The sequence below is a fragment of the Lipotes vexillifer genome, unplaced genomic scaffold (assembly GCF_000442215.2).
Source record: "Lipotes vexillifer unplaced genomic scaffold, Lipotes_vexillifer_v1.1 scaffold1078, whole genome shotgun sequence".
NCBI classification, from domain to species: Eukaryota; Metazoa; Chordata; class Mammalia; order Artiodactyla; family Lipotidae; genus Lipotes; species Lipotes vexillifer.
The window spans coordinates 135,939-158,650 of record NW_006774379.1 but is presented as its reverse complement, the minus strand read 5'-3'; the positions used below and the strand labels follow the sequence as shown (position 1 = coordinate 158,650).

Sequence of the window (22,712 nt, the reverse complement as noted above, 5' to 3'; positions counted from 1 at the left end):
ACTGCATTAAATGAAGGGTAATTTAAATTTATGTTGTCCTTGTAATAACACATACCCAATGAAAATCAAAAGCTGGAAAAGCAGTTACACTTCCTACTTGAGTGGACAGTTAAAACAATCAATCATTTTCTGCAATGACCATTATATTTTTAATTTATCATGAACTACTCTGAACTTACTATGAGATGTAGCCAAAGTCAGAAGACAAGATGTAGGGAGAATACTCCTTTTTCAGAGGAGAGTAAGCCCTCCAGAATCAGCATGGGAAACAAACAACCTGTTGAATTCTAGGTGGAAAAAAATTAATGTAGTCAATTTCAACTCATGCTGAGCTGGCGTAATTTTTTCATTGACTTGTTTGGTGTCATTCTTCTAAATCAAGTGTGTTTAATTCTTCTTCTAGTTCATCCAAATCTTCCCCAGTAAGAAGACTTTCGTCAACAGGAACAGAATCAATGGCTCCATTTTCCTGTCCCTCCCTTTCCTTGTCCTCTTCCAAATCACTTCTTTCACCATTTTCAGCCCTACCTCCGGAAGCTTCACTTAATTTGTTTTCATCCTTTTCTGAAGTATATGTGCTGAATCTTTCAAGACTGGCTACAGTAATACCTGTCTCATCTACATCTCTTGGGATGTACAGGCTTAAATCTATGTCATTTGTGCTCACTGAATCATCAACCTCATCACCACCTGTTCCCTGGGTATAACAGGTATCATCTGCTTCCTCCTCCTCCTCATCAACCAGTTCAGGACGAAATTCAAACACCTCACAACCACTAATCACTAATGCTTTCCCTGCTTTGAAGTCTGCTTTCCTTGTTTCTATGTCTTGCTCAAGTTTATCAATCTTTTCTTGTCTTTTTCTCTTCTTCCACGCAAGAAAAGATTCTAACGTAACTTTGGTAACATTTGGACCTACGGCAGAATGCTCTCTTTCAGTTAGATCTTCTAATGAAATTTCATCTTCTTTTTTTCTTTCTTTTTATCTTTTTTAAAGACAAACTCAGGAGAAAGTGCATGATGATACATGCAAATATTACCCCCTCTAGGGCATACCCCAAACCAGCCATATTTGTTGTTTTCAATAGCTTCAAGGAAATGCTTGCACACTATTTGAGTTTTTGGTTTTTTATTTTCCACCTCACCGTGATGCTTGTTTACCACTTCTTCCAGTTTTTTCTCATCCCAATTACCCACAGTATCTTTATCAAGCTCTTCATCTCTTGCATCAATGTAAACACTTCGCCTTTCACATTTTGTCTCCAGAGTCAAGTCATGCGAGAACTTACACTTATCTCCTTTAGTACACTGTCCTTGCTTGAAGAATGCACATACCATGGATTTGGCATCTGTAGCTTTATTTATTTTTTGAGCGGCAACTACAGGTTTGAACAACTCATTTAGCTCTTGCAATTCCTTCTTCTTGTCATCTGTCTTCAACTTCTTTTCAGCTTCACTTTGTGCTACCTGAAGTGGATTTTGCTGACCAAATTTAACTTGATGAGTGACAGCCTTGATAAACTTCTGTTGCTTTGCTCCTTTCTTATTCTTTAGATCAGAAGTTTTGTCTTCGATAATCTTCTCCTTTTTCTGCTCCGCCTTTTTGCTGCCCCCAGCCTGAGCCTGTTTCTTGGGGGGCATGGCAGAGACAGGTGGCACCCGCCAGACTTAAACACAGCTGGACTCGCTCAGGAACTCTGGCCCTGCAGTAGGAGAAGGAGGAAGACGCCTACAATAAAGTTTAAGGAACACTGATCTAAGCCACCTTTGTGAAGCTATCTAGAGACACAAAATGTTTCATCCCTTAAAATGCACCATCCTGTGACTAACGCCAGCTACCACGGGTATTTACTGTACTCAAGATTACAGCACTCCGTGTAAATTCTCTGAGCTGGACAGGTATGGAAGAACATGTCCTTGAAGAAATCTAATCAAAAACAGAAAGTCAAAAAGATACTCAAGTTCTTCGTGGCTCTGTTAAGATCCTTGTGCAAAAAACATTACTGCAGAATGACCAAATAAAGACAAGAGTATGATTCAACTAAAACTACCAGTTTTAGTTGCAAAAAAGAAAATTAAGGGCTCAAAATAATGAATAAAAACAGGCTCACTTTGTTTTACCTTATATATTTATATTGCTAATTTAATTTATTATTAATTACAATTAGTATGTAATAACTTAATAACTTCAGTCCCCAAATAGTAATGCTAAATATATTGTTGTTCTTTTTTTTTTCATTGTAAATAAAGGGTCTGAGAAGCAATACTAAAACTTTGCTCATATAGTCAAAAATATCATTCAATGCCAGGTACTGCTTTAGGTATTTAAGATACAATCAGTAAAGAAAAAAAATATTGCCCACTTTGGTGATGCTTACATTCTTGTGTGGAAACATCAGCAATAAACACCAACAAGAAGTAAACTGCATAGTAGGCTGGAAGTGATAAATGCCATAAAGATAAGTGTTGGGAATGGGGAGAAAGTTGCCATTTTAAACAGGACTATAAGTTGTGGAGGTACCATTTGGGCAAAACTTGAAGGAAGTGAGAAAGGCAGGAGAAAGTAGAGGAAAGCTTAATTGTTTTGGTCAGTGAATGATGCATGTAAATCTCTTCCATGTATTTACTATTTTTCTTTTTTCTTCCAGTTTCATTGAGATATTATTGACATAAAGCACTGTATAACTTTATAGTGTAGAGCATAATGATTTTATTTACATGCATCATGAAATGATTACCACAATAAGATTAGTGAACCTCCATCACCTCATAGAGGTACAAAATAGAAATTAAAAAAATGTTTTTTTCCTTATGATGAGAACTTTTAGGATTTACTCTCTTAATAACTTTCATAAATAACATACAGCAGTATTAATTATATTAACCATGTTGTGCACTATATTCCTAGTACTTATTTATCTTATAATTGGAAGTTTGTGCCTTTTGACACATCTTCAACCAGTCCCTCTTCCCTTTATCCACTGCCTCTGGTAACCACAAATCTGATCTTTTTTTCTATGAGTTTATTTGTTTTTGAAGTATAATTAACCTACAACACTATGTTAGTTCCTGGAGCACACCATAATGATTCGATATTTCTCTATATTATAAAATGATCACCATCATAAGTCTAGTTTCCATCTGTCACCATACAAAGGTATTACGTTACTACTGACTATATTTCCCGTGCTGTACATATCATACCCCTGACTCAGTTATTTTGTAACTGGAAGTTTGTGCGTCTTAAGTTCCTTCATTTATTTCACACATCTCCTGACTCTCCTCCCCTCTGACAACCACCTGTTGTTTGTTCTCTGTATCTATGACTCCATTTGTGTTTTGTTTGTTCATTTATTGTTCTTTAGATTACACATATGAGTGAAATCATATGGTATTTGTCTTTGTCTGACTTATTTCACTTAGCATAATACCCTCTAGGTCCACCTATGTTGTCACAAATGGCAAGATCTCATTCTTTTTTTTATGGCTGAGTAATATTCTGTTATATATATACCACATGTTCTTTATCCATTATCTATTGATGGACACTTAGGTTGCTTCTATATCTTGTGCTATTGTAAATACTGCAGTGTGCATATATCTTTTCAAACTAGTGTTTTTGTTTTCTTTGGAATTGCTGAATTGTATGGTAGCTCTATTTTTAATATTTTTGAGTAAACTCCATACTGTTTTCCAAAGTGGCTGCAGCAATTTACATTTTGATTAACAGTGCATGAGGATTCCCTTTTCTCCACATCCAACACTTGTGATGTGTTGTCTTTTGCTTAATAGCCATTCTGACAGGTGTGAAGTGATATTTCATTGTGGTTTTAATTAGCTTTTCCCTGATGATTAATAATGTTGAGCATCTTTTCATGTGTCTGTTGGCTATCTGTATGTCTTCTTTGGAAAAAGTTCTATTCAAGATCTCTGCCCATTTTTACACATGGTGTGTGTGTGTGTGTGTGTGTGTGTGTGTGTGTGTGTGTGTGTGTGTGTGTGTTTTGATGTTGAGATGTATGAGTTCTTCGTATATTTTGGATATTAACCTCTTATGAGATATATCATTTGCAAATATCTTCTCCCATTCACTAGGTGACCTTTTCATTTTACTGATAGTCTCCTTCATTGTGCAAAAGCTTTTTAGTTTGATGTAATCCCATTTGTTTATTTTGCTTTTGTTTCCATTGCCTGAGGAGACATATCTGAAAAAAAAAAAAAGTATTGCTAAGACAAAGAGTGTACTGCCTATGTTTTCTTCTAGGAGTTTTATGGTTTCAGGTCTTACATAAGTCTTTAATTCATTTTGAGTTTATTTTTATACAAGGTGTGAGAAAGTAGTCCAGTTTGATTCTTTGGCATGGAGCTGTTCAGTTTTCCTAGCACCATTTGCTGAAGAGGTTGTCTTTCTTCATTGTATATTCTTGCCTCCTTTGTTGTGGATTTATTAATCATGTAAGTGTGGGTTTACTTCTGGATTCTCTATTCTGTTCCATTGATGTATGTGTCTGTTTTCATGCCATTACCATACTGTTTTGATCACAGCAACTTTCTAGTATAGCTTGAAATCAGGGAACATGATACTTCAGCTTTGTTCTTCCTTCTCAAGATTATTTGGTTATTCAGGGTGTTTTGTGTTTCCATACAAAGTTTAGAATTATTTGTTCTAGTTCTGTGAAAAATGCCATTAGTATTTTGACAGGTATTGCACTGAATCTGTAGACCGCCTTGGGTAGTAGGGTCATTTTAACAATATTTATTACTACAATCCATGAGCATGGTATATCTTTTCGTTTGTTTGTGTGGCCTTCAATTTCTTTCACTGGTGTCTTATAGTTTTCCTAGTACAGGTCTTTTACCTCTGTAGTTAGATTTATTCTTAGGTATTTTATTCTTTTTGATGCAATTGTAAATGAATTGTTTTCTACACTTAAGGAGGAGCAAGGGAGGGAAGTGTTCTCCTAACTTGTAATATGATTGTTGATCCACTGCTTTAGTGATAGTGTACAACCCCACTGTATAATTTTATATATCATCCTTTCTGGTGAGCCATACATTCAGCCAAGAGTGAACTCAGATTTTATTTTTCAGTAGCCCTTATTTTATATGTAATTACGTCTAGAAATTAAATACCTGACAATAACTTTATTATGTGCTTACTATGTACAAATTTTATCTTTTTCTAATCTTCGAAGAAGATATTTATTTTTAATTTTTAAATTTAATTTTATTTATGTTTTTATACAGCAAGTTCTTATTAGTTATCCATTTTATACATATTAGTGTATATATGTCAATCCCAATCTCCCAATTTATCACACCACCACCCCTGCCCCCACCACTTTCCCCCCTTGGTGTCCATACGTTTGTTCTCTACATCTGTGTCTCTATTTCTGTCCTGCAAACCGGTTCATCTGTACCATTTTTCTAGGTTTCACATATATATGTTAATATACGATATTTGTTTTCTCTTTCTGACTTACTTCACTCTGTATGACCATCTCTAGATCCATGTACATCTCTACAAATGACCCAATTTCATTCCTTTTTATGGCTGAGTAATATCCCATTGTATATATGTACCACATCTTGGAAGAAGATACTTTTATCCTTATTTTAGAGATAAGAAAACACAGGGTCTGAGATAATGGGATGGCTCCTCTCAGAAACCAAAGTCACATTTTTTTTTTACTAAGCCACACCCACAATTTGAGCTCAATGCATTATGTTAGACACCTCTAATCTCTAATTTTGTTACAAGTTTACTTATGGGATGGACTACACTAAGTTGTTACTACAGACTTCATACAGTAGTAATGGACACAAAAAGAGGCCACACAGACAAATAACTGATGGCAGCTCAATACTTAAAAGCCATAATAGAATTTCAAGGCCCTAAAATAGTCTTTATAATACAACCATTTATCAGTCTTTTTTTATCTACAACCACTATCATTTTCCACACATATAGTTTTTTTCATTGACTGAATTCTTCCTATGAGTTGGAGACTATACCATGTATTCCAAATATATAATTGCATTTTATCTAAATGACATTATTTTATAGATGAGAAAACAGGCCCAGGAAGGTTAAGCAGGCTTGCATCCTTAAGTTTCATGATGAATGGTGAGTCTTAGCTCCATATTTGGAGCTCTGGAAACTTCTATGTAAGGAACTGTTTAAGGTACTCAGTGCAGAGGTAAGAAATAGCCCATCAGAACATGGTAAATCTAGGGGTGGGTAAGGAGTAATTATCTTGGACTATGAGCAGAAAGTCAGGAGAAAACACAAATCATGCCTCTAGAAAGAAGGTTCAGGAACCAACTACATTGCATATTAGTACAAATCTGCCATTTTTGCCCATCAAGTTCCCAGCAAAGGACCTAGACTCTCTAGGTGACATGACATATCTTTATAAATCTATCCTTGCTGGGAGGTGGGGGGCAAAAACCCCCTCAGCATCTGAAACGACTCTTAGTGTCCCTGGTCATCATAAGCAGCTGGCAAACTGAGATGAAAAAGGAGACTAAAAAATCAAACAGCACTGTTTGTAGCTCTAAGTACAATAAGCTATTGATAACAGAGATCCTGAGTCATCAAGAATATATTGAAGGAAACAGAGATGTGTGCAGTATATGACAGAAAGCTTTTCATTTAAAATTGTTAAACTGAAAGTCTAGGCACTTGATCTGGCAAGTTTTATGAGCCCTACTGGAGCATGCACTTTATGTGGAATTCTCATTTCCTGACAGCCCTGGATCAGGCCGAGCTGTGATAATGCTCATCTCTGTGCATTATAATGAAGCTGCCATGGTAACTCTAGAAGTCACTTTTTAAATGTGCAATTTTAAAAGTTCATTTCTCAGAAAAAAAGATTAGCACAGCTGTAACACTCATAATAATCTAATGAGACTTGAAAGGAACATTCGGGCAAAAAAACCCATATAGACTGCTCAGATTTCACAATTGCACTGTCCTTCTGAGAATGACATGGTCCACCCATGACTCCCCTAATCAGTGAAACAAGGGGGGCATTAGATCAGAAACTTAATTAAATTTTGGTGCATATAACCCAACAGTAGAACTCATTAAACTCCTACTTAGCTCAGTATGCTTGCTAAGTAAGTCAGAGTGCTTGAATGAAAAATTTTATGTACTTGTCATTTTCATAATTTAAGGAGCTAGGTATAATAAATGTTCCTAGCATTAGTTATTTAGGAAAGGTTGATTGTACCTTTTATGACCGGTCACAGAAATCATACTGGGAAGGAAACAAATGTGACACATCGGAATTGAATCCATTTCCAAAGTAAAACCCTCTATACTCAGCCCCACCCACCTCCAGCTTTTCGAGAAGGAAAAGGCATAAATCAACGCCCAAGGTCTCTGTACCTTGCTATGGAAAACATTTATCTTCTTTTCTAACGGGGACTGTAACTTTTTCAAAGTTCATTGTTTTTTGGAGACTGAATCAGTGCCACTGATCTAGAGATATGGCATGCTCAGGAAGCTCCCATTATCTCTGGGACCTCATAAGCACCAGAAGCATACATTCCACGAGGCATGATGTGATGATTTCTTCGAGTGGCATGTTTAATTGGAATGTCTTTCCCAGTGTTTTCCTTGAAGGCTTACAATTTAGGACCAGGGCCCTGGCTGCAAATTCAAATAAGTCAAATTTAATAAATATTTATTAGTAGAAGGCTTTTATGGCCATCTGCTAATAGAAGAACCTTAATCTGTATGTAGCATTCAGTATTGCTCAGAAAACTGTCCTACAAAGTTCAAGTAGTTATTAACCTCACAAATGCCTTTTTTTTTTTTTTTTTTTTTTTTTTTTTTTTTTTTTTTTTTTTTTTTTTTTTTTTTTTTTTTTTGCAGTACGCAGGCCTCTCACTGTTGTGGCCTCTCCCGTTGCGGAGCACAGGCTCCGGACGCGCCGGCTCAGTGGCCATGGCTCACGGGCCCAGCTGCTCCGCGGCATGTGGGGTCTTCCCGGACTGGGGCACGAACCTGTGTCCCCTGCATCGGCAGGTGGACTCTCAACCACTGCGCCACCAGGGAAGCCCCACAAATGCCTTTTAAAGGAACTAAGCTACATCGTCCAGGAGTCACAGAATTCCACTTCCCCGCTTAGCCTGGCTTTTCAAAACACCCCACAGTGACTTGATCATTAATTTCACCAATTTAGTTAAAGAGAAGGACAACAAAACTGTTTGCTTGATACACCACCCCTGCTCACACACACACACACACACACACACACACACACACACACACACACAGTCAAGTGAATTGATTGACATCGTGTGGAGAAAACAGTAAAAATATATTGAGTCATGTTTTGACTTCATGTCAAACCAGCCTTGCCATCAAAACATTATTTTGGCCCTCTCAATAATTTCTAAACATGCTGGTGGCAGTGGAATCAGGTAGAGGTGGACAAGTTTCCTTGAAACTGATTATATTACACGCAGTGGAAAAGAAGTAGAAAATCAAATTAAGTCAGTCAGCCTGCTTAGTAGACTTCCATAATATTTGGTTGTCAAAGGACCAAGAAATGTTAGCTCAGACTTCTGCCCTGAGAACAGTGACAGGGCTCATTCTACCTCACACATGTTTAACTTGAATCTTTTATAAGAATTGTGGCTAGTTTCTTGGGGCACTTCACTACTCTCACAACTTGAAAACTTAGTGGCTGGCAAGTTCTATTCAGCAGGTAGGAGCAAACACCGGTGAACTCAGAGCCCCTGCCAGTTCTGTGCCCCATTTAATCCATAAGCTGACAATGGTTAGAGAAACTCCACTCTAATCATTTACATTAATAGCAGCTACCTTGTCCTGGATTGTGTTTTAAGCATTGGGCCACAGAATGAAAAGGACAGAATTCCTACTTTCAGGAAGTTTGCTCCAAAGTGAACAAACCACTGCTAGAGTGGGAAGAATGGACCCTCTTTTTACTCAGCCATTCACATTCGTCCATCCCCAGGCGCCTCACTTCCTCCTTCCATCTGAAGGTTTTCCAAAGTTTGCACATGTTCACCTTCAACCAAACCACTGCCTTCTTGATTCTATCAGGAGATCTAGCAACTTATTTTATCCAGTAAAAAAAGAGACATGCAAAATCACGGATTTCCTCGACTCCTGTCCCCTCTACCTCAAAATGTATACCTTGGACTAACTGTCCCCAGTTCTTTTCCTGTGATGCTATCTTTATCCCTTGCAAGGCTATTACTCATTTTCTAAATATCCTCTCTCATGCTGCTGATCTTAGCTCTTTGTAATCCATGGACACAGCTGGCTGTTTCATACCCCAGTGCCTCTCTGAACTCTTCCACTTAGCTTAGAGCATTCTTCCACAATTGCCCTGCAGGAACACTGTCACTCAGCTCTTACAACTCATCTTCCACCGCTCCCTTTTACACTCTGCGTGCTCCCTTATCTTTTCTTTCTTATATTTTTGACCTCTCTTTCTCCACTGAATCTATATCCCCTTAGCCTTCAGAGGGGTGTAAGTCATCCTAAAGAAAAATTGAGAAAAATCAATGCTTTTCTTAAATGTTACTCATCAAATTACTACAATCCTCTCTTCCCTCCATATCCCACAAGAAGGACATTCATTAGCTCTACTTTCTTTAAAAAGATTTGACTTGGATCTTTTAAATTATAAAATGGATGTAGAAAATTTGGAAAACATGCTTAAGAGTTATAAGAAGAGAAATAAACACCCCTTGTAATCCCACCAGGTAGAGAAAAATGCTAAGATGATGGAAGGCAGGATACTGTTGGCTTAAGTGAGCAGCCTCCAGAAACAGACTCAAGGTTTGAGTCCTGGCTCAGTCACACATCAGGCGTGTGACTTTGGCCAAGTGACCTCACCTCTGTTTGTTTCCCCTTGTGCAAAGTGTATAAAAGCAGCCCTTCAGGGGATTTTTGTGAAAATTAAACAGGTTAATGTAAGCGCATGTAAACCCCTTATAATAACTGGCACTAGTAAATAAAGCAATAAATACGTTCGTACCTTTTTATAGTTGATATGTATATTTCTAGTCTTTTCTTTGCACGTATACTTAAATAGTTTTTTACTTGGGATCTTGCAATCCAAATTAACAACTTGATTTCTTACGTAACAGTATCGTACATCTCCACTCCCTAAGTCTTTATTTACTCTTCATGTGATGGCAGCATGGCGTGGGCACCTGTGCAGCAATTCAGCCACTTGGTCAGAGATAAACTGTGATCTCTAACAACATGTGAACAGATCATCCCTAATTCCCAATCTTGTTGAAGTTTTAATACTACTGACCTTCCCTTACTGGAACTCCTTTCTTAACTTCACTGACACTGTTCTCTCATCATTGTTTTCCACGTGTCTTGGTCTCCTGTGAGACATTTGCCTTCTGCTGTTAAACTGCTAAACATTGTCAATTCTTTTCCAGAGCACCAAATGCCTATTTCCTGCTTTGTGCTCTACTTCTTGCCTTGCATATATACATCATCTACTTTTCAAACTTAAGATTTTCAAAACTAACCATATTTTCTTTAAAAAAAATCTTTATTTCATTGTTCATCCAACTACAGTTAATTGCATTACCACCATGCATCCAGCCATCTAAGACACTGTAAAACTTTTGCTTTCCCCTTGAGGATAGCCTCACTCAAAGCACTTTACCTTGTGTGAAACTGAACTTTTGTAAGTTCTCCACACCTCAGAACTCATCTTTCAAATCTGTTCTTACTCATATAGTTCCTATCTCAACCACTGGTACCAAACTCCACCTGGTTTCCCCAGCCAGAAATATTGGAGTTGTCCTCAACTTCTAACTTCACTTCTTCTGCTTCCTCCAAACATGACTTCCTGTCACTGTGGCCTCCTGCCCACCTACCTCTTTATTTCCTCTGTTCTCCTTTATCTGAGAGCCTCACACTCCTCTGCCTGTGTTATTGCAATCGCCTCTTATGGTAGTTTGAATAGTGTTTCACAAAAATGCATGTCCCCCTGGAACCTCAGAATTTGCCTTTATTTGGAAATAGGGTCTTTCTTTGCAAATGTACTTGAAGTAAGAATCAAGATGAAGTAATTCTGGATTCGAGTGTGAATGTCTTATAAGAGACAGAAAAAGATACACATAGACACATACAGGGAAGTGGGCCATGTGAAGATGGAGGCAGAGATCAGAGTGATGCTGCCACAAGCCAAGGAATGCCAGGAGCCAGCAAAAGCTGGAAGAGGCAAGGAAGATTCTCCCCTAGAGCTTTCAGAGGGAGCGTAGCCCTGTTGATACCTAAATTAAATTCCTTAAGCCACAAAATGTGGGGTAATTTGTTATGGCAGCTCTAAGAAACTAATACAACTCTCAAATAGTTTTCCCCACAAACCCACCCTCTGTGCTTCTGCCAGAAATATGAGACCACACTATTTCTCTGATTAATGTCTTTCAATACAATACAAACAAAGCTCTTACCAACCTGGCTTTTCTTCCTTTTCTTATTCTCTTCTTGCATTTTTTATACTTCTGACCCTCTGTGACTCCTGAGCACAAGTTTCATTCACACCTAAGTGCATTTTTGAATTCTACGCCTTTGTTTGGAATTCCTTACCAGCCTTTCTTCTCAGGCTATTAGCCATCTATCACAACCCAGCCTGGGTGTAATCTTCTCTGTTTGGTCCCTCTTAACTCTTCTCTCTCAAGTTCATTTTATGTTCATGTTTTACATTTTCCTCTGTTATTATATTTATCACACACTGTGACTGCTTGTTTATATCCTCTTGTTCATTTTTATAGTCCAATACATAGTAGGTACACAACATATATTTGTTGAATGAAAGAATTCCTTCTCCCTTATAAGTTACACATAACTAAATGTATATCAATTTTAATTCAAAAGGTCAGTTTTTAGTCTTTCCTCCCAGTTTGCTCCCCAATCTTGTTCTCTTGGTTCAAAAGTTCAACTGTCTCTTTAAACGGTTTTCCTGCCTCCATAGCCCTGTTCTCCACTTTGTTTCTTCTTCCACCATTAATAGGATCTTTCTGAAGCACATCTGGGATCATTCCCTCAGCTGGAAACTTCAACAGTTTTCCATTATCTTAAAGATAAAGCCCTAATTTTATACCATGACTTATAAAGTTGTTCCAATCTCTCTCCATCATGAATGCCATGCTCCAATTTCACTAGATTTCCTACAAATCCTTAAACCCTATCTCTATGTTTGTGTTTTCATATCTTTCTTCTTCAGCTTTCTCCTCCTGGTGGAGTCCTCTTCCTCCACAATGGGGCTCAAGTGTCTCCTCTTTGAGAATCTTCTCAGATCCTGGGGCGGGCATCAAGGAATCCATTAACTCTTTCTCCCATCTTCTTGCAGAACTCTGTCACAACCTCTTCATTAAAACTCAGCACAGTGTAGCATAGTTGTTTGAATACATTACATAGCTGTCTCTGCCTCCCTGAACTGTCCCACCAAGATTATGGAAATTTCTAAACTTGGGACCTTCGTTGTAGTTCGATATCCAGCAAAGAGTAGGTGCTCAGTAAGCATTGTTTCAGAGTTGGCTAATTCTTCTTCCCTATTAAGGATTTTGCTAATTTGTTTTCAACCATAACATATAAATATACAAACACATACAAGTGTACAGTTGTGATGGTTAATTTTATATGTCAACTTGGCTGGGCCACTATACCCAGATAGATGTCTCTGCGAAGATATTTAAAGATGAGATTAACATTTAAATCGCAGGCTTTGAATAACGAAGATTATCCTTCATAATGAGGGTGGGCCACATCCAATCAGCAGAGGTCTTAACAGGAAAAAGATTCATGCTGCCTGAGGAAGAGAAAATTCTGCCAGAAGATAACCTTTGGACCGGAACTGTAACTCTCCACTGGATCCCCAGTCTGCTGACCTACTCTGAAGATTTTGGACTTGGCAGTCTCCAGTGTCATGAGCCGATTCCTAAAATAAATCTCTCTCTATGTGTACATCCCATTGGTTCTGTTTCTCTGGAGAACCCTGATGAATACAACAGTCAACACGTACTTTTTTTTTTTTTTTTTTTTTTTTTTGCAGTACGCGGTCTTCTCACTGTTGTGGCCTCTCCCATTGTGGAGCACAGGCTCCGGACGCGCAGGCCCAGCGGCCATGGCTCATGGGCCCAGCCACTCCGTGGCATGTGGGATCTTTCCGGACCAGGGCATGAACCCGTGTCCCCTGCCTCGGCAGGCGGACTCTCAACCACTGCGCCACCAGGGAAGCCCCAATATGTACTTCTTATCACACGAAACATTTCATTGGTTCTCTCTCCACACAAAAGTTTCTAACACACAGTAACACACAAATATTTATAAATAAACCTCATGACTTTAGATTTGGAAATATTTGTTTGTGAAGGTGTGTTTGTGACCCAGTAGTCCCGAAGTCACTCTAAGTGTGAGTTTGAATCCTGGCTCTGGCAGCTGGGTGATCATGGTCAAGTTACTTGGTCTCTTGGTTTTCTGTGACTTTATTTTAGAATGAGGTCAAACTACCTACCTTATATGATTGCTGTTGTGAGGATTACATGATTTACAATGAAAACATGTAAAGTGCTTAACACAGTGCCTGGCACATAGTAAGTGCTCAATGAACATTAACTGTCATGTTATAAAGCCTGCTCTGTCTGCCTAATTGCTTCAGTTTATTCACTTCCCCTTGTTAATTTACCACTGGAAAAAAAATAGGAATTATGTTTCTCTGCAGTTCTGACAGTTTAAAAATTAATGCACAATAATGTATTATTATAAAATTCAACTATTAAATTTTTTTAGATGGCTTATATTTCTTGATGTAATGATATTATATGTGTATTCCTAGGGTATTTTTTGTTTGCTTATTGTTTAAACAAACATATCTACTTTGATTCTAGGATATAGGAAATGTGAAAAGTTCAAATATATAGGTAAAAATAAAAGGTATCTTCATTTACTAAAGCTATAATCAAGACAGAGGCATTAATTAATTACTTAAGAGAATAAAAATGTCATTTTTGAGTTTGCTAACTATTCTTCCCTGCAGAAGAGTTGTTAGCATTCTGTCTTGAGCTATAACATATGCAAATATACATGTAGTTAGAGCTAACTCTGGGTTTTCCTTGCTTATGAAAGAAAATAGTGGTTCAAAAAGATCTCAAAAGAAATTTTGTTTGGCCTGGAACTGGACCACATGATTTAGGGGGAATTAGTGGATTTATTTTAGAATATGTATGTATGTTTTAAGCCCTAATCTAAAACAAGACAAAAATCAATCTATTTCTTAGCACAGTCCTGCTTATTATTTAAGAATTTGTCTCAGAATTGTGTTAATAAGATAGGAGAATCAATCAGGAAGAAAGGAAAGACAGTGTGTGTGAGAGAGAGAGAGAGAGAGAGAGAGAGAGAGAGTGTGTGTGTGTGTGTGTGTGTGTGTGTGTGTGTGTGTTTCACACATCATTTCCATAAGACATTGGTTTTTCCTCAGTACTTTCTGTTTTCCACTGATGGCACTGAATTCCTCTTGCCCTTTCTTGATAAAGCATCATGTCCCTAGGTATATACTAAATGTTGAAAGAAAACATCTTTTTTTTCTTTTCCCCCTTTGAGTATGTGAAAGATTGATGATGAAGACAATTCCTATCTTCTCTCATGCAGTTCTCTCTTTAGATCATTACTAATAATTTGGCAATCAAATGCACTTTAAAGATGTAGATGAAATAATCTTCATTCTTTTTATCAGTGGCAAAAGAGTTTCTGATTTACAAGTGGATCAAGAAACTGACACATATTTCACTGAAATATATTAATAAATATATAAAAGACCTACAAGCATAAATGATAAACTGAGCATAAAGCAATATAAAATAAAAATATAAATATAAAAGGGCCCATATTCCTGAAGTCACTTAAGTCATTTCTCATCTTCCAATCAGGCTTCATTAAATCAATACAGATTGATGAGTGTTTATCTCTTTCTTGTAAATTTCCAGGAAGAAAGATGCCTCATTTAAGGAGTAATTATTATCTATATATGTACATACATGCATATATATATATATATATATATATATATCATATGCTATTTTAAAAAATTCAAATTAAGTTTTAACTTGTAACCTCGCATTAAGCATTTGCTTCTGTTTGAATTCTGATAGGACAACCTCACTATAGTCTTATGATATCAGAATTGTTATCTTGTTTGTAGAAAGAAAAAAATGAGGCACAGACTTTCCTTCATTCCACAGATAATTAATTTTTTAAAAAGGGTTTTGCTTTTTAAAACAATTTTAATACTAGAGTTCTTTGTTCAGTCCAAGTCATTTTTTAAAAAAGTCTAAACCGTTTCTCACAAAAGTATTATGAATGGAGGGAAATCCTCAGTTGGCATAATTTTTCTCTCTCACACCTTACCTTTCCCACCAAAAATTTTCTTTCATGTTTAAATAAAAACTGCTTAGAATCACACTTCATTGGTATACTATGGTAGATACAGATTAATCTAGCCCCTTATTGTCAGTATTTCTGTATGCAAAAATCAGTTTGGTTTGAAATCTTTGTGCTTGGGTGTTTATTAGACTTGCTGACTAATACAGATGCATCTGGTGAATTTCCTCAGCTTCCAAAGGACTTGAGAAACCCTTTGAAAGACAAGCCCACTAGATCCCAAGGTAGTTGTTTTATATCCGTGGTCAGCTTAGTTTGGCTGATTTCCAGAGCCTGGAATGTGAAATGTTCCCTGATAGTTTCATCAAGCCCTTCTTATAAATGACCTGTGTCATATCTTTAATTAGACTCGTCATCCTTCATACCCCTTCCTTTTTTCCCCACCTGGACCCGACCCCAGCTTTTCTCTCTTTTCTTCCAACCTAATGTTAACACCGTGGGAGCTGAAACAGCATAATATTATCAAACCCATTTTCCTTTGACTGATAAGCAGAACCTTACTTCTATGTCTTTTAATGCCTAATTTCCAATCGGGCCTTTCCTCTAATCTCTCCTATGCTTCAGTTTCTCCTTCAGTGCAAAAGGAGTTTTCCTTAATGCATTCAACAGATGCTCCTTCCCAATGCCATCTTTTCAGAGCACTGAAAAGTGCCCTATTGTGGAGCCTAGCGGATATGCTTGAATATACAAACACAGCAATACTTCTTTTCTTTATTGACTTGCACTGAAATCTGTGCCACTACTAAATAAAACACTTCGCTATCCCAGTATCAGGCCGCCCATGTGCTGAGACATTTGTGTCTCCTTTAAATGCATCAAAACTTCCCAGGTTTGCCTCCAACAATATTTTAACAGATAACACACTGCCAAAACCCGATCAAACGCTTTCCAAATCTTCTCGACAGCATTATTGATGACAGATGCTTAGCCTCCACATTTCACCAAACCGTGGGACAGTATTAGAAATAAGATTGCCTCTATATGATTATGTAGGAAGACAGCATATGTAATTCCTGCTCAACTCTTGACCCCTGCAAGAACATAAACATTTAGAAGAGTTCCAAAGTACTAGAATAACTATAATTGCACATGGTTTTATGTGAACTGTTTACTTATGGATCCCCTTAGCTGAAGGGGAATTATTTATTTGCTTTTCTTTTCATAGGAATCATGTGTCATTCTACTATATTTATAATGCCCATTTTCAGAGCTTACCAAAGAAAGGCAGCTAATTTTTCATGAGTGAAAAAGCTCTGAAAATAGATGTACTCAGGGCTTGAAAATGCAATTTCTCAGAAGTCTGTTGTTGTTTCCAGTTAGGAATTTTTAAACTAGAAATAAAATCATATATTGTTTTTTCTAATTACTGTTTGGTTCTCTGTGATGTTAATCCTCGATCTGTAAATATCAAAAAGGTCATTAATATTGCACAAAATGTGTTACTAGTGTAGCTGCTTATGTAAAAAATTTTAAATTTGTAGGTAGTTATAATTTAAATAAGTCTTTTGGGCACCAAAATATGCTATCATAATAAATAGCTTATCTTGGATGTGTGGAATGGTGGTCATGTTCCCAGCTTCTTAAATACTCCCAAATATTACCTTCCTAGATTATAAATTCCCTGAAGATGGGGATTATGTCTGTCCTGTTCACTTTTGTATATCCATTGACAAGCATAGAATCTGCTGCCATAATTGCTACTCAATAAATATATGATGACTATCCAGATGAATAAATAGATGGATAAATGTATGGATGAATTTATCTAGCTAAAGCATATTACAACTTTTGTCTTTTTTTTTTTTTTTTAAAGAATTACACAGTGAGAGTTAGTATACACTATGGGTAAAAGCCTGGCTTTAGCTCTGGTTATACTTATCAGTTTTAAAAAAGTGGAAGGTTCTTAAAATCTAGTGCAATTTCCCCATCTTTAAAATGGAAGTAGTAATACTTTCTACAACATAAGAATATAGAGACAGTATTGTGATGGTGCTAAGCACATTGGTTCTGGGTATAGATTTTCTGTATTTGAATCTATGTCCTACATGTAATAGCTATGTGTCTTTGCTCAAGGTTTTTATGAGAATTTGGTAAGTTGATACTTACAAAGCTCCAGCACCTAGGGCTTAGTAAACACTTAAAATAAATGTTAGTTATTTTCATTGCATGATACTATTTTTTTCTTTCTTGAACCAAATAAGGGTTTTTTGTTTCTTTGTTTCTCACTGTGATTAGTTTAAAAGAAAAAAATCAGTAATTGTAATTTAAGAGCTGTAAATATGAATTCATCAGTCAAGTTGCAAATGTGAAATAAAAGGGCTTTAGGGCTAGGAGTGGTGATGGAAAAATAACCCTTCAATGTAATAGGGCTTTACAGAAAAAGATTAACTTGTTTTTGCTATCCATCTATTCACCTACTTCATTTATTCATTCAATCAATTATTTATTCAACAAATGTATTGAGCCTTGGCTCTATGGAAGGCACTACTCTAAGTGTAGTAAATATAGTTAGCAAATAAAAAGAAATCACAGCCTTCGACAGTGCTTAGGAACATGTATGTGTTGTGAGGTGTGTGTGTGTGTGTGTGTGTGTGTAGAAAACAACAGTAGGCAAAATAAGTAAATACATATTTTATCTAGTGCTAAAGTAGGTTAAATTCATGTAGGTAATTCATGTTAAGGAGAAAATAGCTGAGAAAGAGAGAATTTTGGCAGCATAATTCTCCCAGAGTACACAGGGGAATCTTCATTTACATCGTGGATTTAGAATAAAGATCTAACAGAGGTGAGGGAGTGAATCGTGCTGGTGTCTTTGGAAAAGACAGCCAGGCAGACTGAGAAGCAGTGGGAAAGACCCTGAAGAGGAAGCCTAGCTAGTACATTCCAGAAACATCAGGGAGGCTGGACTTTTTGCAATCAAGTTCCATAAGGAAGAGAGTAGTAGGAGAGGAAGTCAGAGAGGTAGGTGGGAGTGGGCTGGACTGTGTAGGGCCTTGTATGTCAAAGGAATAATTTGAAATTTCACTTGTGAATTTGAAGGTTTTTAGCAGGAGGATGAAATTATCTGATCAGCACTTTAACAGGATTATTTTAATTACTGTCTTGAGAATATACAATAGGGAAGGTAAGGGTGGAAACAGAGTCAGGAGACTTCCAAAAATCTTAGTAGGAGATGATGTGCTTTTGGACCAGGATGTTATAATATGAAGATTGTACAAAGTGGACAAATTCAGAAGCTAGTTTGAAGCTAAAGCCAAGAAGACTTATTGACAAATTAGATGTGAGAAAGGAAAGGACAGAGAGCCATTTTTTAAAGATCTGGAGCTACTGGAAAGATAAAGTTACCATTAACTATTTGCAAAAGCTGAAGGAGGGAAATGAAAAAATATATATATGTGGTATTTAATCATAAATAGTTTTTACTGTACATATTGTTCTCCCACATAATTTTTCACTTGAAAATATGTCTCAGAGAGTTCCATATGATATATAGAATTCCTTTAATTGTTGCATGATATTTTATATGACACCCTCTTGATGAAACTTAGAGCATTCTCAGTTTTATTGCTGTTATCAACAGCTATGTAACCAACATCCTGGGCATGCCTCTCTGTGCATATAGGTGAATGGTACTCTAGAGTCAATGTTTATAATCAAATATATGCACAATGAAAGTTTAACTGATACTTCACATTTTCCTCTAGGAAAATGGTTCCAGTTTATACTTTCACTAATAGAGTAAAAGAATAAAATTAAAGGTTTTATTTTTAATAAGATAGAAAGAATTTGCAAAAGATAACTTCCTAGTGTTCTTTGCACATAAATAAAACACTGGCAATATGTTATGGACTGATTAAAAATTACTGATTTTTCCTAACATACTTCCACATAGTAAGGACATATCCATGGGGAAGCTTGGCAAAGTTCCTGCTGTGATGAAGATAACACTCTAGAGGGTATAAATTTTGTGGACTCAGGGTTTTGTTTGGATTATCTAATATATTAAAGAGAATTTTATTTCTCTCATATTCTCTAATTGCCATGTTCTTTTTGAGAAATTGAAAATGTATACCTAAAATAGTCTAAAAACTTTTTGCATTAAAAAACCAAATAAATAAAATGCAATAATTAATTACAAATCAGGAAAATATTTTTCAATTTATAAAATGAATATTAAAATTCCTTATAAAATTTCTTTAAAATGAGGGAAAAGATGCCTAATAATGGACAACTCAATAAAAATAATGCAAATAGCCCCAAAACATATGAAATGCTTAAACTCTCACAATGACAGATTTACAAATGAAAACCACAGCTGAGATAATATTTTTCACTTACCAGCATGCCAAACGTCAAAGTTGCCATTAACTTTTGGCAAGACTCTGGGGAAACAGGCACTTTCATTTACTGCTGGTGGGTATGCAAAATGCCATTCTAAGGGAGTTTGGAACTATCCAGCAAAATATATGTCTTTATTCATTTTTTTTGAATTTTATTTTATTTTTTTATAAAGCAGGTAATTAGTTACCTATTTTATACATATTAGTGTATATATGTCAATCCTAATCTCCCAATTCATTCCCCGCCGGCCACTGCCTTACCCCCTTGGTGTCTATATGCTTGTTCTCTACATCTGTGTCTCTATTTCTGCCTTGCAAACTGGATCATTTGTACCATTTTTCTAGATTCCACATATATGCATTAATATATGATATTTATTTTTCTCTTTCTGACTACTTCACTCTGTATGATAGTCTCTAGGTCCATCCTAGAGACTCTACAAATGACCCAATTTCATTCCTTTTCATGGCTGAGTAATATTCCATTGTATATATGTACCACCTCTTCTTTATCCATTTGTCTGTTGATGGGTATTTAGGTTGCTTCCATGACCTGGCTATTGTAAATAGTGCTGCAATGAACGTTGGGGTGCATGTGTATTTTTGAATAATGGTTTTCTCTGGGTATACTGCCCAGTAGTGGCATTGTTGGGTCATATACTAATTCTATTTCTAGTTTTGTAAGGAACCTCCATACTGTTCTCCATAGTGGCTGTATCAATTTACATTCCCACCAACAGTGCAATAGGGTCCCCTTTTCTCCACACCCTCTCCAGCATTTATTGTCTGTAGATTTTTTGATGATGGCCATTCTGATTGGTGTGACGTGATACCTCACTGTAGTTTTGATTTGCATTTCTCTAATAATTAGTGATGTTGAGTAGCTTTTCATGTGCCATCTGTATTTCCTCTTTGGAGAAATCCCTATTCAGGTCTTCTGCCCATTTCTGGATTGGGTTGTTTGTTTTTTAATATTGAGCTGCATGAGCTGTTTATATATTTTGGAGATTAATCCTTTGTCCATTGATTCGTTTGCAAATATTTTCTCCCATTCTGAGGGTTGACTTTTTGTCTTGTCTATAGTTTCCTTTGCTGTGCAAAAGCTTTTAAGTTTCATTAGGTCTCCTTTATTTTTGCTTTTATTTCCTTCACTCTAGGAGGTGGGTCAAAAAAGATCTTGCTGTGATTTATGTCAAAGAGTGTTCTTCCTATGTTTTTCTCTAAAGGTTTTATAGTGTTGATCTTACATTCAGGTCTTTAATCCATTTTGAGTTTATTTTTGTGTATGGTGTTAGGGAGTGTTCTAATTTCAGTCTTTTACATGTAGCTGTCCAGTTTTCAGCACCATTTATTGAAGAGACTGTCTTTTCTCCATTGTATATCCTTGCCTCCTTTGTCATAGATTAGTTGACCATAAGTGTGTGGGTTTATCTCTGGGCTTTCTATCCTGTTCCATTGATCTATGTTTCTGTTTTTGTGCCGGTACCATATTGTCTTGATTACTGAAGCTTTGTAGTATAGTCTGAAGACAGGAGGTCTGATTCCACCAGCTCAGTTTTTTTCCCTCAAGATTGATTTGGATATTCAGGGTCTTTTGTGTCTCCACAAATTTTAAGATTTTTTATTCTAGTTCTGTAAAAAATGCCATTGGTGATTTGATAGGGATTGCATTGAATCTGTAGATTGCTTTGGGTAGTATATTCATTTTCACAATATTGATTCTTCCAATCCAAGAACATTGTATATCTCTCCATCTGTTTGTGTCATCATTGAGTTCTTTCATTAAGTGTCTTATAGTTTTCTGATTACAGGTCTTTTACCTCCTTAGGTAGGTTTATTCCTAGGTATTTTATTCTTTTTGTTGCAGTGGTGAATGGGATTGTTTCCTTAATTTCTCTTTCTGATCTTTTGTTGTTCGTGTATAGGAATGCAAGATATTTCGGTGCACTAATTTTGTATCCTGCAACTTTACCAAATTCACTGATTAGCTCTAGTAGTTCTCTGGTAGCATCCTTAGGATTATCTATGTATAGTATCATGTCATCTGCAAATAGTGACGGTTTTACTTCTTTTCCAATTTGTATTCCTTTAATTTCTTTTTCTTCTCTGATTGATGTGGCTAGGGCTTCCAAAGCTACGTTGAATAATTGTGGTGAGAGTGGACATCCTTCTCTTGTTCCTGATCTTAGAGGAAATGCTTTCAGTTTTTCACCATTGAGAATGATGTTTGCTGTGGTTTTGTTGTAATATGGCCTTTATTATGTTGAGGTAGGTTCCCTCTATGCCCACTTTCTGGAGAGTTTTTATCATAAATCGGTGTTGAATTTTGTCAAAACCTTTTTCTGCATCTATTGAGAAGATCACATGGTTTTTATTCTTCAATGTGTTAATATGGTGTATCACATTGATTGATTTCCATATGTTGAAGAATCCTTGCACCCCTGGGAGAAATCCCACTTGATCATGGTGTATGATCCTTTTAACGTTTTGCTGGATTCTGTTTGCTAGTATTTTGTTGAGGATTTTTACATCTATATTTATCAGTGATATTGGTCTGTAATTTTCTTTTGTTGTCATATCTTTGTCTGATTTTGGCATCAGTGTGATGGTGGCCTCATAAAATGAGTTTGGGAGTTTTCCTTCCTCTGCAATTTTTGGGAAGAGTTTGAGAAGGATGGGTGTTAGCTCTTCTCTAAATGTTTGATAGAATTCACCTGTGAAGCCATCTGGTCCTAGACTTTTGTTTGTTGGAAGGTTTTTAATCACAGTTTCAATTTCATTACCTGTGATTGGTCTGTTCATATTTTCTATTTCTTCCTGGTTCAGTCTTGGAAGGTTATACCTTTCTAAGAATTTGTCCATTTCTTCCAGGTTGTCCATTTTATTGGCATAGAGTTGATTGCAGTAGTCTCTTATGATGC

At 36.5% G+C, this 22,712-nt stretch overlaps 1 pseudogene; it reads right to left on the bottom strand.

Moving 5' to 3' along the window:
- Positions 1 to 364: 364 nt before the first annotated feature.
- On the bottom strand, positions 365 to 1,641 carry LOC103089834 (zinc finger CCCH domain-containing protein 15 pseudogene; annotated as a pseudogene).
- Positions 1,642 to 22,712: the final 21,071 nt, after the last annotated feature.